Source organism: Pan troglodytes, chromosome 10, assembly GCF_028858775.2.
Source record: "Pan troglodytes isolate AG18354 chromosome 10, NHGRI_mPanTro3-v2.0_pri, whole genome shotgun sequence".
NCBI classification, from domain to species: Eukaryota; Metazoa; Chordata; class Mammalia; order Primates; family Hominidae; genus Pan; species Pan troglodytes.
The window spans coordinates 37357536-37374037 of NC_072408.2; the positions used below are offsets into that span (position 1 = coordinate 37357536).

Below are 16502 nucleotides of genomic sequence, written 5' to 3' on the forward strand. Positions count from 1 at the left end.
TAGTAAAGATTGTAGAAATAAAGTGTCATATTCATTTTTTTTTCTTCTGAAGGGTAGCCTAGATTTCACTAACTTTACCTTCTTAATACAGGGGCTACATATTGTAACAAGGACCTACTGACTTCATATTAATGATCACAGGTAGTGGCAACACCAAAGGGCAGCTGTGAGGTTCTTCAGGTTGCCACTGCTGCTGTCACCACAAGTTTTCTCAGTGTTGTCTGGGAAAGGCCATTGGGCCTGCTTGTAGGTGATTCACCCTTGTTTTCTCAATAACATCAAAATAGTTAGAGTAGAAAAAAAATTGGAAAAAATTCAGATGCCCACCCACAGAAAAACTGTGCTTTATATTATAGACACACATACACACATACACAAAAATAATAATTGACTGCAACTATATCTACAAATACAGATTAATCTTAGTAACATAAAACAGTATCAAGTGTAAAAAACAATTCCCAGAAGACTACATATAGCCTTAAGCCCTTTTTATAATTTTCTAAAACAAATAAAGCTAAATAATATATCGTTTAGACATACATATGTCATAAAAGTACAGGGGTGGAAAGCAAGACAATGCTAAGCATAAAATTCAAGCTGACAGTGACCTCTGGGGAAGGAAGAAGGGAAGGACATAAGTAAACATGAGTCCTTGTTAGTGTTCTAGCTCTTGGTCTGGGTAATAGGTCTGTGGGTGTTCATCACATTATTAAAATAAGGACATTCAAAATGAACACACGAATAAGAAAGATGGGAATGAAACTTCTTTGTGGTACAATCATGTAGGATTTGGTTAATATAAGTATGGTATCTTTGTAAGCTTTTACTTTGTGTACATATTTACTCTACTTTTAAATGTTTATATTGGTGGTAGAGTTTAATGTGCTAATAACTTTTTTGTTTCCAACTAACATACTCCCTGAGACTTAAATTGGGACTTAGTTTATGAGAAAACATTTTCAGTCCTTCAATCTGAAAAATCACTTTGATAATGAGTAAGTGACATGAAAATAACTCCTGGAATAACATTGAATTTTCGTGGATTCTGAAAAGTCTAAGAGTAAAACTGAGTTATTCACAAACAACTGTATAAGTGAAATATGACCCTCTAGACGTCTTCCTGGTCTTACTCTTTCAGCCACTTACCTGCCCCAGTAGAAGTAGCATAAAACTAATGAACATTACCCTTGTGTAGAGCTTTACAGTTTATAAGAAGAGTTTAATTTTATCTCCCATATTTATCATAACAACCCTGTGAAGAATGGAGAGCAAAGATTAGTTCAAAACATGAGTATAGATGATTCTTACAATATAAAACAATGATTCCAAAATGTGGCACGTACACCAATGATTGAACACAAGACAAATTTTCAAGTATGAACCTACTGTTTATTATTTATGTTCATGCATACATTTTTAATAGCTGTATATTGCTTTTAATTTGCATTAATCTGTACCTACTATTTGTGGCAAATAATGCTTTTTTCACTTATAATAATGGCATAAAGTTGCCTTTAAAAATAAACTTATTTTAGGGAGGGCGATGCAAGATGTCTAACTAGAAGGATTCCATGCCTGCCTTCTCCACTTAGGAGAACCAGAATAGTGTATAGACAGTCACACTTCAAATACATTGTCCCAGAGACAACACTGGATTTCAACATAGAAGTGACAGGAAACACCAAAGTAGAGAAGGAGAAGGGAAAAGGGCAGCCTCCCTGACAGGGAGTGGCTGGGAGCCAGGAGTAATCTCCCGATGTAGGGGAAGTGTGAATGAGAGAATTTCAATGGCCCACATTCCTACCATGAAATCGTGCAATCCTGCCCATGGGAGAGTCCCTCAACCCTTCCAAGCCCTGAAAGTAACTTAGGGAGCTTCCAGGAGACCATGGGATGGAACTGCTCCAGGGAGGGATCTCGCACTGGGTCCCACGCGCTTTCTGAGACCTAAGCAGCTACAACAAGACGGTATTTTCAAGCCTACGCTCTGGTAAACAGCACACTGTCATGGGGCACAGTGTTGCCAGGACAAGGCATTGTGGATACTCAGGCTGTTGCTTCTGGGACAGAGAAGTGAGCTAGGAGCATTCCCACAGCTGAGCCTAAGAAACAAGGGAGGCATGGTCTGTAGAGGCCAGTATTGGGAAGTACGCGCTGCTGGGATTTGAGACACAAATGTGAATAACACATGAGTTGTCAATGGGACTTAGTCAGGAGCTGGGTGAGGGCTCCTGCAATCAGGGCAGGGTGTGAGCTAGACACCAGCTACTGCTACCAGAGCAAGGGAGAACACCCTGTCAGTACCGGGGTATGAAAAGGATGACATTGCTTACCTGTCAGCCCAAGTTGTGGCCACCAAAGATGACCCCACTCTCTCCGGTGACACAGTCTCGGTGTGGCTGCTACTGACTCTCACCTGAGCACTCTACCTAGGGTCTAAGGATTGTTGTGCTCCCACTCACCACGGCTGGTGCCTGCTCTCACCATTGGGGACCTAAAAAGAAGCCCATTCATTTTGGCTTATATCCCACCTCTAAAACAGAGCACATAGCCCAGGGTTCTGTGGATTGTCCAACTCAGTTCACCACCTTGAATACCTGAGCCCTCGTTCTGAGGGCCTGAGATTGGACCTAAACTCCTGGCTGCTACTATTTTAGCTAGCATCTACCTGTAAACACCACCAATGGGCCTGGAGACTGACCCACTTAGCCCATTGTAGCCACTGTCAATATCAATGAACACTGCTCAGGACCCAAAGAATCATCCTGCCACTGCTTCTGCCATTGCCCATACTGACTTCCCAGGGGCCTGAGAACTTGCCCACCTGCCAGTTCCACTGCTGCCACTACTGGCATCTGGGCAAGCCAACTGGAAGTCCATTAATTGGCCTTATAATAACCACCAACACAGGTGTCAGAATATATTACCCTGGGCATACGTAGCCCACTGCTGCCACCACTGGGGTCTGAAGACTGGCCTAGCTGGCATGCCAGTCCCCAGCACAATTTTAGCACCGTTTCCACTAATAACCTCACCCTAACCCATCAAGGGAATCATGGATACCACTAACACAGTTTACGGCCAAATAAATCATACAGAGACTACACTACTACAAGCACTCAAAATCAAAGGCAAAGTCCCCTACCCATCCAAAACCATAGATACAATTTCAGGAAAAAGCCCCACCCCCACAACATACACACAAAAGTAAATTCAAAAATAGGAAGAAGTGAATGTTACACCTGATGTGGAAATATCAACATAAAGATACAGGAAGCATGAAAAACAAAAAAAGATACCTCCAAAGGAACACAATAATTCTCCTTCAATAGATCTTAATCGAAAAGAAATTTTTGAAAGCCCAGATAAACATTCAAAATATTGATTTTAAAGAAGCTCAGTGAGATACAAGAAAATTCTAAAAAGAAAAAAAAAAAGGATTCAAAGAAGTCAGAAAAATAATTCAGGACACACATGGGAAATTTACCAAACAGATATGATATTTTTAAAAAGAACCAAATAGAAATTCTGGAACTGAATAATTCACTGAAGGAAACACAAAATACGTTTGAAAGCTTCAACAGTAAACCAGATCAGGCAGCAAAAAGGAGTCTCAGAATTCAACACAGGTCTTTTGAAATAATCCAGTCAGACAAGAAATAAAGAAAAAATAATTTTTAAAACGAGAAAAGCCTTCACAACATTAGGGAAAACATAAAGTGGCTGAATTTACAAATTATTGGTATCCCCAAGCACAAAGAAAGGATTAGAAAACCTATTTAACAAAGTAATGATGAAAACTCTCAAGATCTAGCAAGACATAGAGACATTCAGATATAGGAGACACAATGATCCCTAGGAAGATACAGTGCAAAAAAGGTCTTCTCAACAAGGCATTATAATCAGACTCTCTAAAGTCAAAGATAAGAGTGAATCCTAAAAATAGCAAGAAAAAAGCATGTAGCTACCTATAAAGGAAACCCCATCAAACTAACAGTAGATTTTTCAGCAGAAACCTTACAGGCCAGAAGAGAACGGGATAATATATTCAAAGTGCTGAAAGAAAAAAATAAGTGCCACCCAAGAACACTATATCCAGCAAAATTATCCTTCATAAATTAAGGAGAAATAAAGCCATTCCCAGACAAGAAAATGCTGAATGAATTTGTTAACACTAGACCAGACCTAAAAGAAATGCTTGAGGAATCCTAAACTGGAAACAAAAGGACACTATTTACCACATGAAAACACATGAAATTATAAGACTCACTGGTAAATCAATCACAAAAAAGAGGAACACAAAGGACTCAAATGGTACCAATATAGAAATTCACCAAACCACAATGACAAACAATAAAAGAAAAAGAATGGGAGAAAATTTTTGCAACCTACTTATCTGACAAAGGGCTAATATCCAGAATCTACAATGAACTCAAACAAATTCACAAGAAAAAAACAACCAACCCCATCAAAATTGGGCGAAGGATGTGAACAGACACTTCTCAAAAGAAGACATTGATGCAGCCAAAAAACACATGAAAAAATGCTCATCATCACTGGCCATCAGAGAAATGCAAATCAAAACCACAATAAGATACCATCTCACACCAGTTAGAATGGTGATCATTAAAAAGTCAGGAAAAAACAGGTGTTGGAGAGGATGTGGAGAAATAGGAACACTTTTACACTGTTGGTGGGACTGTAAACTAGTTCAATCATTGTGGAAGTCAGTGTGGCAATTCCTCAGGGATCTAGAACTAGAAATACCATTTGACCCAGCCATCCTATTACTGGGTATATACCCAAAGGATTATAAATCATGCTGCTATAAAGACGCATGCACACGTATGTTTATTGCGGCATTATTCACAATAGCAAAGACTTGGAACCAACCCAAATGGCCAACAATGATAGACTGGATTAAGAAAATGTGGCACATATACACCATGGAATACTATGCAGCCATAAAAAATGAAGAGTTCATGTCCTTTGTAAGGACATGGATGAAGCTGGAAACCATCATTCTCAGCAAACTATCGCAAGGACAAAAAACCAAACACTGCATGTTCTCACTCATAGGTGGGAATTGAACAATGAGAACACATGGACACAGGAAGGGGAATATCACACACCATGGACTGTTGTCGGGTGGGGGGAGGGGGGAGGGATAGCATTAGGAGATATACCTAATGCTAAACGACGAGTTAATGGGTGCAGCACAACAACATGGCACATGTATACATATGTAACAAACCTGCACATTGTGCACATGTACCCCAAAACTTAAAGTATAATAATAATAAAATTTAAAAAAAAAGAAAAAGAAAGCAACAAAGAATACATAAAACAATTAACAATATGACAGGAAGAAAACCTCATATATCAATAATGACCTTAAATGTAAAGGGATTATATTCTCCATTTAAAACATATGGAATGGCTGAATGCATTGAAAATTGTGATCCAAAAATATGCTACTTACAAGAAACTCATCTCATCTGTAAAGACACATATAGACTGAAGGTAAAGGAATAGAAAGATATTACAGGCAAATGAAAGATATTACATGCAAATGGAAATCAAAAGTGAACAGCAGTAGCTATACTTAGGTAATACAGACTAAGTCAAGAACAATAAAAAAAAAGACAAAGAAGGTCATTACATAATAAAAAGTGATCAATCCAGAAAGAGGGTATAACAATTCTAAATATATATGCACCAATACTGCAACATTCAGATTCATATGCAAATGTTATTAGATCTAAAAAGAGAGATAGACTTCAATACAATAATAGTGAGGGATTTTAATACTTCACTCTCTGCATTTGACAGTGCATCTAGAAGAAAATTAAATAATTAAAAAAACACTGAATTTAAACTGAATTTTAGACCAAATGGACCTAACGGACATTTACAGCACATTCTATCCAACAGCTGCAGATGATACATTCTTATCACCAGCACATAGAACATGTATCCCAGAACTTAAAGTAAAAAATAAAAAAATAAATAAATAAATAAATAGACAAAACAAAAAGATGTTGGTGAGGAAGAAGAGCAAAGATAACTCTCATATACTGCTGGTGGAAATGTAAACTAGTATAGCCATCATAGAAAACTGTATGGAGGTTGCTCAAAAAAACTAAAAATAGAATTACTCTTCAATCTAGCAATGCCACTACCATGTATCTACCCACAGAAAAATCAATATATCATAGAGATATTTGTACTCACATGGTTATTGCAGCACTATTCAGAATAGCAAAAATATTGAATCAACTTAAATGTTCATCAACTGATGAAGAAAATGTAGCATGTGTACACAGTGAAATACTTTTCAGGCATATAAAAGAATGAAATCATGTCATTTAAAGTAACATGGATGGAAGTAGAGGTCATTATCTTAAGTAAAATAAGCCAGGCACAAAAAGATATCACATATTCTCGCTTATATGAGGAAGCTAAAAAGTTTGGACACATGGAGGTAGAAGGTGGAAAGATAAATAACAGAGACTGGGAAGGGTGAGTGAGGGGACAGGGAAGAATGAAGAGAAGTAGGTTAAAGGGTATAAATGTGTAATATGATAGAAAAAATAAATCCAATGCTTGATAGCAGAGTAGGATGACTATAGTTAAAAAAATGCATTATACTCAAGTGATGGACACCCTGAACACCCTGATTTGATTATTACACATTATATACATGTAAAAAATTTCCCATGTACCCTGTAAATATGCACAAATAAAAAACTATTTAAATTAAATTTATTTTCATAAAAATGTTTATCTAAAGAAATTCTTAGATAACAGCACAGCCATTATTTAGAGCAGACTAAGGTTATAAAGGTGATATGTGAATAACTGAAATACTCATCCTGTTAAACAATATTCAAGATTGTATTACTATCCCTCAAAAAGGAAATATACATGTTTCAAGCTCACTTACAATTAAATTAATTAGACAATTTGTTTATAGAGGAATAATTACTGTTTCTGCTATGTTTCACCTTGAGGGCTAGGTACTAGAGAAATAATAGTGAAAAGTGCATAGTCTATATCCTTATCAAACTTTCAGTCAAAAGAAAACTTCAAGAAGTTGAGTAGGTGATTTGTGCGTCAATAGAGAAGTAAAAACATGGTCATATTAGGGGAGGTAACACATTCTTTAAGTACTAGCCAAAGCTTCCTAAAGCAGCCAACATCTAAACTGAAGGATGTATAAGAATAAGCCAAGGCCAGGCATGGTGGCTCACGCCTTAATCCCAGCACTTTGGGAGGCCAAGGCAGGCGGATCACGAGGTCAGGAGATCGAGACCATCCTGGCTAACACTGTGAAACCCTGTCTCTACTAAAAATACACAAAATTAACCAGGAGTGGTTGCGGGCGCCTGTAGTCCCAGGTACTCAGGAGGCTGAGGCAGGAGAATGACGTGAAGCTTGCAGGGAGCCGAGATCGCGCCACTGCACTCCAGCCTGGGCAACACAGCAAGACTCCATCTCAAAAAAAAAAAAAAAGAATAAGCCAAGACAGGCCGGGTGAGGTGGCTCACGCTGTAATCCCAGCGCTTTGGGAGGCCCAGGCGGGTGGATCAGGAGGTCAGGAGATCGAGACCATCCTGGCTAACACAGTGAAACCCCCTCTCCACTAAAAAAAAAAAAAAAAAAAAAAAAATTAGCCGGGCATGGTAGCAGGAGCCTATAGTCCCGGCTACTCAGGAGGCTGAGGCAGGAGAATGGCATGAATCCTGGAGGCAGAGCTTACAGTGAGCCGAGATTGTGCCACTGCACTCCAGCCTTGGTGACAGAGCGAGACTCTGTCTCAAAAAAATAAAAAAAAAAAGAATAAGCCAAGACAAGGGGTATTCTGGGAGGAAGAAAGAGCATGTTCATATACCTGGAGAACAGAGAACATAAGGCATTCAGTGGGCTCCAAGTAGATTGGAAAGACAGGTCTAAACATAGAGAGGGAGTTGGGGGTGCCAGGAAATGAGCCTCAAGAGAAAACGCAAGTAACAGATCATGAAGGGACTTGTCCCTGTAGATCAGAGCATTTGCTGGAAAGCAACAGAAAAGAACCTGGATTACACAAAAGATTTTTTGGAAGACTATCAGAGGGAGGCAGTGCATTGTATCCCACTGGTAGCATTTACTGGTGAATTTCCCAAAATAAAATAGATCAGATGTAGATATAAATAAACAAGACAAAAAATAATAAGAATAGAATATTCTAAGGAATTTGAATTTTATTTTGTGGGCAACTAATAGTAATAAAGAGAATCGACATGTTCAGATTTGCATTTTAGATAGATGAGTCTTGCAGTAGTGGGAGTAAATTGAAGTTAGGGAGAGGATATCGAGAGCTGTTACAGTGACATAATTGACAGATGATGGTGACCTAAGTAAGGATAGTGCAGTGGAGAAATAAGAGAATGGGAAAGAATACATTTGAGAGCCAGGTTTGATCACAATGGTAGCAGATTTGCATTTCTGGACATTAAAAAGCCATGGCTTTAGTGGCTTGGCTTTCATGAGCAGGAGAAGAAAAATCTCAAAAGCGGGTGGAGATAGAGAGTGGAGAGGTAGCTCTTCCCTCCTCCTGAATATTTCTGTGTGGTCCCAGAGTCCACAAAACAGAATTATCCATTACCCCCACTTTAAATACTGTAAAAGCTGCCTGTTTTATTTTCAAACACCTCCTGTTTGGCCATAACACCTAACCTTGACTGTCCCCATAATGGGATGTAAATTTATTAACACCCTTTAGTCAGTTGCCTGCAACTATATGTTTTGGCTGCCTCCCAAGTCTTTAATTCCTTTATTGAAGCATTTCATGTTGGTTGTTGCTTCTCCTTAAAAGCTTTTTTGCAATCGCTGAGTTTTTAAAATCCTATCTGTTTTTCTCCTATCCTGTCTTTCATTAAAATTGATTTTCTCAGCCTCTCACGTATTTCTATATGAGGCAAAGAATTTTAGATAGATACCACAACCTAAGCATCAGAGGTAGAGATGGAGGACAACTAAGATCTAAGTAATGTTATTTTAATTGCAATTTAAAGCCAAAAGGCAAAGACTTAGTAAAGAGCTGTTTTCATTACAGTTGTTCCATGCATGAAATGAACCATTACACATTGGAAAAGAAGAAATTATTCCAGAGTGGCTTAGTTATAACAAACAAAATGAGTTCCAACAAGCTGTTTTTAGTCCCATGGCCAAAAAATGCATTCTGTTGGTATTTTTTCTAATGTGACATTATATTTTGAAATGTTATTTCATGTTATACTCTCTTTATATAACATATTTGCATTGAATAATGAGAGAAATGACCAGCTGGTCTCTAGCAATTATAAAAACCTTTATTGGAGGCAGCAGGATGATGGCAGATGGCAATTTTAGGTTGAAGTCTCACTAAGAATAGATTTGTAGCATCTTGTTGATGTGGAATATAGTACAACCTTTCTCTGAGTCTATAAGCAGGATGGTAGGGTGGTTTATTGAGATACTAATTTGCATTTTGATCTCACTGTATTTTTTTCTTCCCTCATTAAAATAGTAAAAGCTTTTGGGTTCAGTGTATTTGAGTTCCAAAGCCGAAGAAAGATGTGTTCAAAGATAATGCCTCTTATCAACTTTTGGTTTTGAAAGCCTGAATTGATTAAGGAGGTAATAGGCCAATGAGAGGAGGAAAGGAGAAAGAAGGTCTTTGGGGTTGAACAGCAGGAAGAACAATTCCATATCTTTAATAAGGCAAATTCTGCAAGCCTGGGGAAAGGAAGGTGGTACTTGATGGAGTAGCAAGATTGACCCTGGCTCATTTGCAAGCTGTGTCATGCATCTTGAAAGACTGTACCAACCATCAAGACCCTCACTCTGCCCCTAGGTTTGGTACAGGTATAGCCACGCCACCTAGATCTATGGGGCCATCAACTAAAAGTAGACATTTTGAGGTGAAAAAAAGAAAAAAGAAAGGGACCATTGATAAGGTGAGTCATCTGTTTTCATAATGATCATAAACATTTGAGTAATAAACTCTGTGATCATATTGAAGACAAGAAACTCTAATCTTTCAGAGACTATACAGACCCCTATTCTCTCATGTGACCTCGGAAGTACAGGGCCTTGACCATCCCCTTCTCAGCTCCATATTCTATGATGGGTAATAAATTTCCCTCAAGAATGGAGATTTGGAATCTGTTTTAAAATGATATAGAATGATAATGTAATATATCTTGCATTGGCAAGTAACGAAGTAAAATGTAAACCCTTTGCAAATGTAAGATGCCACGTTATTTAAGGTAGAATAATATAAAAGAAAGGGTCTTGAAGATATAATTCCAGATCACTCTGTACTTTATTATAATATGTATTAGAAGATAAGAACAGTAGAAAAGCACAGACTTTGGTGGGGGGAAGGGAAAAGAACTGATTCCTGAAACATAGATTTATGTCTTTAATTGGCAACCCAGCACTATATTACAATCAATGTTCCTGAAATCAAGGGGTTAATTTGATCAGGTCCACCTGCCCTGCTTGCTTTTGGTCACTTAACTTTTTTCCTTTTTCCATGAAGACGAAGGTCCTGGTAGCTGAAGGCTACTGCTAAACACTGAAATTTAACCTTCACTGGCTACTTTATAGATAACATTCATGTCTCATCATGGTAATGGTCATTTCAGTAGTTTTTCAGGAACTGGACCCAACTCCTGTCCAGTTCAAACCTGTTGAGACCACTAACTCTTCAAATGGGCCTGAACAAGTGCCCAAGAAGGGGGCTTTTGACATCAGAGAGCCAAAAACTCCACCCTCAGATCATGCTAATGCTGCCATTTTCTGTACATATATTTTATGAAATGCCATGAACCCTGATTGTGCCTGCACAGAAGGGACGTGTTATTTCACTGTTCCTCACTGCCAATCACCTTTCCCCATACCTTAGACCACTCCACTTCCCTAACCCATAAATATCTGTAAGACTTATATTTGGAGAGGTGGACATGAGAGTTGTTCTCCCACCTCCTCACTTGGCAGCCTTGCGAATAAAACTTTTCTCTTTTGTAAAACCTGTGTCACAGTGATTGATTACTCAGAATGGACTCAGACCTGGCTGGTACATTCCTAGGAACGTTTTCATTTCTGTCCTGCGTCCTTCATGTGGAGTTAAGGGTAAACCCCAGTGCTTCAGAGCCCAGGGTCATTGTCTTTCACCACTCAAGCTTGCACCTAATCTTCCCCTTCACCAGACTAAATGATCCCAGTTGCAATAGTTTAAGCTCCCAAAGTCTAGTTCCAAGGGTTTTGTTCTCCTCTTTGCACTCATTAAAGGCATTTCTGCTTTCATATTTCATCATCTATTTGTGCCTAAGATCATTAAAGGTCATGTGGTATAAGGGCAAAAACCAGGCGGCTGTCTAAAAGTCAAAGCCATACAGGATTTTCAGAGGCAGCTTGAGCTGGTTCATGTCCAGGCTCTGCTACATCCTATCTGTGTGATTCTGGGCCAGTTCTCTAAACTTTTCATATCTCAGTGTCCTCATTTGTATTAATCATACTGTCTATTTTCTTTATCTTATGATGTTTTGACATCTTGAGGTGGGGATAGGGCAGGACTTACAGATGTGGGAGAGATGGCCCCTACCAGGGCTAGTTAATCCCTAAAAATAGTAAACAACTCACTTGGGAGCACACCTTTCACATGCAAAGCAACTAACGCAGAGTCTGCCTCCCCACCCACTCTCTTCATCTAACTCCCAGACACTAAGCCAATATTCCTCCTGTGCTAAATCATCCCAGGGCCAGATACCAGGCAGCAAAAAATTACTCCTACAGCCCAGAACCCACCAGAATTATTCAAACTAACCAAGCTTACACTCTTGACTCTGCCCTGCCTTGCGTTTCTTGCAGAAACCCAGTTAAGACTCTGGTAGGCTTTCTCCTCACTCCTGCCTCTGCCTCCTCATCCAGTCTGGCTCTTCTCCTGTGGCCCTGTGTAGTGAGGCATGCCCCCTTCTCTTGAGAAATGTAAGTAATATATATAGATTTTTTATGGCATTGACCTATGTCAATCACTCAGTCACCTCCATAAATTAAAATCCGATGGGTACAAATGAGACATTGAAAATTCAGGATGATTGTAATAGTAGGTTGTCAGAAGGATTAAAAGACCCAACAATGTATGTACATATAAGTCCTATGAACAGCACTCTGCACAATAAGTGCTTAGCTGCCTATTATCTTTAATAATCTTTAAGAAACAACTGTTGAGAACAAAATCTCCTCACCTCACTTCTTCAGTTTCTTCATTGGTTAAGAGGTATATGATCACAGTATGCCAACAGCAAATGAATAACTTGACTATTAATGTTGACTTAAAAAGAAAAATAAAGGGGCTAACTGGGTGTGGTGGTTCACACCTATAATCCCAGCACTTTGGGAGGCTGAGGCGGGCAGATCACTTGAGGTCAGGAGTTCAAGACCAGCCTGGACAACATGGAGAAACCCTGATTCTAAAAATACAAAAAATTAGCTGGGTGTAGTGGTGCACACCTGTAATCCCAGCTACTCAGGAGGCTGAGGCACAGGAATTGCTTAAACTTGGGAAGCAGAGGTTGCAGTGAGATGAGGTCATGCCACTGTACTCCAGCCTGGGCGACAGAGTGAGACTCTGTCTCCAACAATAAATAAATAAATAAATAAAGGGACTATATTCATACACAGTATTACTTTAGAAGATTCCAACAATAACTGTTGCATTATAACCTGTAAAAACATGTTGCTGTTAGGGCAATCTTATTGATCTAATAATATTGATAAATAACTTCTTTAAATGACTGGATTAAGGCAATTTAACGTTAGTCATTTTTACCTTCTGGAACATTGTTCAAACCAGACAGGGGACTCGACAGTCCCCAGGGGACTCCCAGCTGCTGCTAAATCCCAATCTTCCCTTACTGGGAAGGAAAGGATTATGAAACAAACCTGCTCACAGTGGAAATGACTGTCACATCATCTTTGTGTTCTTGAGAAGGCTCAGCCACATTTCTGAACAATTTCTACATTACAACAACATTTTTTAAACCTGTTTTCTCATGTTCAGTATGAACCACAAACTCCTGCCTAGGGCACTACACTCAAAAGCCACTCTTGACTGTGCTCTCTGTCTAAACTTGAGCCCTGATATAGACATCGTAGTCCTATTCACCTTCTGCAACTATCTCAAACCTTTAGATTAAAGTGATATAAGACATGACTATAGTAGGGGATTTATGAAGGGATTGACAAATAAGGAAAAGGCTTTTCTGCTAAGATAGTAACAGTGACCCAAAACTTTTCATGTTAACACACAGATGCTCATTCATTTGCCCCACAGCTGTGGTAGAAGGGAGGTGGTTACAAAAACATAAAAGCAAAGATTCTTGAGAATTTAGTAAGCATCAGAATGACCTGGAGGGCTTATTAAAATGCAGACTGGGTGAATTCCACTTCTGGAAAGATGGAGCGGAAATGCTTTTCACTCTTTCTCCCACTGAGTAGTAAACTAAAAGCCTTGGACATTTATGTCTATCTATCAATCACATAAGACAACTCTGAAAGGTCAAGAGAAAAAGTCATATGGACAAAAGCCTTGAGACCTGAGGAACCACTCAGGATAGTGAGTTCCCTAGGTTTTCTTTTTGCCTCATATATCCCAGACATGGAATGGAAGAAAACAGCAACCAGGAAATGCCAATGGTCTCAGACAAAAAAAAACAAAAAAACAAAAAAAAAAAACCACCAACCAAAGGACCAGGAAAGTGGCAGCCTAGCAAGGCAGAAAACTTTCTGAAAATACAAACTTCACTCCAGCTAAGCACCACAGAAACAAACGGTAGCCTCACCTTCACTGGCCAGCAAAGTTGGAGCGAGGAGCCTAGACATCCGTCCTAGTGAGGCTGTCAGGAGACATCCCAACCCCACTGCCGGGTGGTGTAAAAGAAGACCTAGTAGGGAGCCAGGACTTTCTTACCCTCCAATCAGTAATGAGTCCTCATCCCATGTTAACGGAGATCACATGGGAATCCCGGACTTCCCCCAACACCTGGCTATAATAATGAGGCACCCTTCCCTTTCCTGCCTGAGGTGGTATCAGAGGAGGCCTAGAGTACAGTCAGGACTTTCACCTATTACCCAGCAGTAATAAGGCCATCCTCACCACGGTATAGTGGAGATCACATAGTCTCCCACCCCTACACGGTGCTAAGGAACCCTCTTCTTTGAATGCAGGCCAGGTGGAGAATCTGGTCTTCTATTTCCACTTTGTAGAAACAAGGTGATACACCACCTCCTTATTCCCCTGCCAGAGCAGTATCAGAGAAAGCCAACTAAACCAGAATTTTAAATAAGATCTGGAGTCTCATAACACAATTTTTTAAAAGTTCAAGTTTCAATTGAAAATCACTCATCATATCAAGAATCGGGAAGATTTCCAACTGAATGAAGAAAAAGACAATCAGTAGATGCTAACATCAATACGACTGACATATTAGAAAGATTTTAAAGCAACCATCATAAAAATGTTTCCATGAGCAATTAAGAATATGCTTGAATAAATAGAAAATGAAAAAATAGCCTCAGCAAGAAAATAGAAACTCTCAGGAAAAAAAACATAGAAACTCTCAGCAAAATAATAAAGGAATAAAGAAAAAAACAAATGGAAATTTTAGAAATGAAAAATATAGTAACTCAAATAGAAAATCTCAATGGATGGGATCAACAGCAGTTGTAGGAGGCAGAGGAAAGAGTCAGTGAACTGAAAGAACAAGCAAAATAACCCAATCCGAACAACAGAAAGAAACCTAAAAATAAAAAATAACAGAACCTCAGAAACCATGAAACTATAACAAAAGATCTAACTTTTCGGTTATTGGAGTCCTAGAGGAAAGAAAAAAAGAGGGTGGAACTGAAATGGTACTCAAAGAAATAATACCTGGAAACTCCCCAAATTTGGTAAGAATCTCAAACAAGATAAACCCAAAGAAATTCATACCAAAATACATTATAATTAAACTTATAAAAGCAAAAGACAACTATCTTGATAGCAGCCAGAGAAAAACACCTACCTAGAGGAGAGAGTCATTCAAATAACTGCAGATTTCTCATCAGAAACCATGGAGTTCAGAAGGAAGTGGCACAATGTTTTTCAGGTGTTGAAAATAAACGGAATGTAAACCCAGAATCCTGTACCCGGAGAAGATATTTGTCAGGAATGAAGGAGAAAATCCAGACATTCTCAGATGAAGACAAACTAAGAGAATTTAGTTCTAACAGACTACAAAGAATGACAAAAGGAAGTTCTCTAAAAAAGCAAATAATAAAAGAAGAAACCTTGGAACATCAGAAAGGAAGAAAAAACATGGTAAGCCAAAGTATGAATAAACACAATAGACTTCTTGTCATCTTGAGATTTCTAAATTATGTTTGCTGCTTGAAGCAAAAATTATAACACTGTCTGTGTTATAGAGGTGACTCTAAGTGCAGAGACAATGCCTAAGATAATTCTTTTATATACAGGGAAAGGAAAAGGACTAAAAGTGAGGCTGGGCGTGCTGGCTCACACCTGTAATCCCAGCACTTTGAGAGGCCAAGGCGGGTGGATAACCTGAGGTCAGGAGTTCGAGACCAGCCTGGCCAACATGGTGAAACCCCCATCTCTACTAAAAATGCAAAAATTGGCTGGGCATGGTGGCACGTGCCTGTAATCCCAGCTACTAGGGGGGCTGAGGCAGTAGGATCGCTTGAACCTGGGAGGCAGAGGTTGCAGTGAGCTGAAATCGTGCCACTGCACTCCAGCCTGGGCAACAGAGCGAGACTCCATCTCAAAAAAAAAAAAAAAGTGAAGTTTTCTATACTTCACTTAAACTGTTAAAGCCAAGCCAATCGACTTTGTATATATAACAGGAATGTACAGGGACACAGACACTCTGGAAGATAATTTGGAAATTCTTTTAAAAACTAAACATGCAACTACCATACCAGCAATTGTACCCCGGGCATTTATTTCAGAGAAATGAAGACTTATATTCACACAAAGAGTTCACTAATGTTTATATCAGCTTTATTTGTAATAGTCAAACAAACAAACAACCCAGGTGTCCTTCAATAGGTGAACGGTTAAACAAACTGGAATCCATCCATACCACGGACCCTTAGTGAGAAAAAGGAACAAACTATTGATGCAGCAACCTGGATGAGTCTCCAGAAAATTATGCTGAATAGAAAAAAAATCACAAAAGGTTACATACAGTATGATTCCATTTATGTAATGTTCTTGAAATGACAAATTACAGTATTCGAGAACAGATTAGTGGTTGCTAGGAGTTAAGGAGGGGATGGAGGCAGAAAGGAAGTGAGTGTGGCTATAAAAGGACAGCATAAGGAATACTTGCAGGGATGAAAGTGTTCTCTATCTTGACTATATCAATGTCAGTATCCTGGTTTTGATACTGTACTATGGTTTTGCAAGATGT

The 16502-nt window shown here is 39.0% G+C and overlaps 2 long non-coding RNA genes across 2 annotated transcripts in view; one reads left to right on the forward strand and one right to left on the reverse strand.

Annotated features, from left to right (window-relative positions):
- Positions 1-16502, reverse strand: part of LOC134807559 (uncharacterized) — a 288942-nt gene that overhangs the window by 131514 nt on the left and 140926 nt on the right. The window lies entirely within an intron of this gene.
- LOC134807560 (uncharacterized) overlaps positions 1-16502 on the forward strand; it is a 217966-nt gene that overhangs the window by 100572 nt on the left and 100892 nt on the right. The window lies entirely within an intron of this gene.